The sequence below is a fragment of the Chaetura pelagica genome, unplaced genomic scaffold (assembly GCF_000747805.2).
Source record: "Chaetura pelagica isolate M959 unplaced genomic scaffold, ChaPel_1.0 scaffold655, whole genome shotgun sequence".
Lineage (NCBI taxonomy): Eukaryota > Metazoa > Chordata > Aves > Apodiformes > Apodidae > Chaetura > Chaetura pelagica.
In genome coordinates, this window is record NW_009953225.1 from 1,021,571 (window position 1) to 1,023,681 (window position 2,111).

A 2,111-nucleotide genomic window follows, 5' to 3' on the forward strand; every position below is an offset into this window, starting at 1 on the left:
GCCATGTCAGAGTCAGAGACACCTAGAAACCACCTTCTCTAGGTGTAACAAACCGTTTGGAAGAAAAGCAAGAGGGCTTTCCAGGAGAGGGCTTCCCATTTATTAATTAGGAAGACTTTTGTGGTGGGAGACAACAGGTGTGCAGAACATCCAGAGCCTCCACAACATAACTTTACTATTTTTTATTTTTTATTTTTTTTTAAATACAGTGTTGTTAAATAACTGGTTTTATTAAAGAAGTGATCTTGACATCTTACAAACTGTTACAGGGTAGGACCATTGTCAAATCAGGAGATGTAAGAACCTAATGACCATCATCACTGCTCTGGCAGTTGCACATATGCTAACTAGTTCTGGCTCAGCTCCCAGTAACTCAGTCATCTGGTATCAATTTGATCCTACTGATCCCTTTCAATAAAGTGGTTTTCTTCAGAAATCAGATAAGATTTAGCATATGTTTCATTGGCATGGATTGCAAAGTAACCAGCAAACTGGAGTTATTTGCAAGTTATAGAAGTCTTCACCATCATAACAGGAAATATTCATATCTCAGCCAGAACAATGGTGTTTTAATGATGTAAACTAATTTGATGTTGATCACGAAGCAAGAAGCAGAAAAAAACCCCCTTGTTTTCAGTGGGAGGTGAGCTTGGCCCAAAGGAGATTCTTCCTGAGCTCTCAGCCTAGCCTTAGTTCACAAAATCCCAAACATGTTCCCCTGTCTTGAGGTTCTGTGGGAAAAGAACTGGCAATACCCATCTGTTGGGAAGATGCTACACTTGCTCTCTGATGTCACTAACAGAGGCTGATAATAAAAATTGATGGTGATTCATAAAGACATCTTCTTTCCTAAGAATACTGGAACAGCAGCTTGCATAATACTGAGATTTACTTAATTAAGAAACATCTCCAGCACTGTTGTATTTGATCATAGTCTCCTGTTTTCAATTCCCTCTCCCTCCCAGCTTTACCACAAGTGCCTTTGATTTGCATGGCTCTAATAGGAAGCTTCATTCAAAAAGAAACCAGAGAGTGGGAAGGTAGGCACTGAGGTGTGGCAGAAAGAAAGAGGGAGTGGAGATATATCAGAGAGAGGAGAGAAGTCGGATGTGCTGCTGTCAAAATATGAAGCTGAAGAGAAGGCCCAGCCACACCATGTGCACTGCACTATCATACAGGTCTCCAGAGATGGAGGGGATCTGTGCAGGTGGGGAACATACCTATGGCTTAATGCCTTTGCTTGCTCCTGAGGAGACAAGACCATTATTTTCAGTATTTTCAAGCATTTTCTGCTCAAAACCTCAGGATCATCCAGCTCCAGTGTTTTGAAACATCCTTCTCCACTGAGATTCTGTAAAAATTTTAGAGAAATGAGTAAATATCATCATCTATGTCATACACATCTAAGACACTGAAGCCGTATCTAACATAACCTCCCTCAAGTTTCCTAGTTTGTGACCAAGATGGCCTCAGAATCAGGAAACAGCAGGCAGGGAAATAGCAGGGGGAAGCGTGTTGCTGCCTTCCAGGTGACCTTGGGAGTTTTAAATCAGGAAGCAAGCAAGGAAGCCCAGGCTTCACCCAGCTCCATGTTTTATTTATGATGATATTGCAGCAGCACTCAGGCCTCGGCCATGAATCAGAAACCCATTACACTATCTAGCATGCAAACACATAACAAACAAGGCAAGACTTCGAACAGCCCTCATTTATCAGCTGTGATGTTTTAAAACTACTGTGCCTAGCAAGATAGGATTTACTGCGAAAGGAGGGGGACAATTTCATCCAGATGGGAAAACACCTACCCCAGAAGGATTCAGGGGTCCTGAAGCCAGAGGCAGGAGGAAGCGTGTCCTGGCCCTCACACACAGGCCAGGCTGTCAGGGTTTCCAGCATTAAATATGGTACTTTTTGGTAAACTGGGTGCCTGTCTTTGTATGCATTTATCACAGCTTGAACTACAGACCCGAGCAACGAGAGGAAGCAACTCCTGAGGAGAAAAGGCAACACCAGAACTGAAAAACAGAACTAATGAAGAAGGTGGGCTTGTGGCTGAGAGCTACGAGTAACAACCGCGCCAGTATTCACTTGTGGAGCAGCCCGGGCAGCAG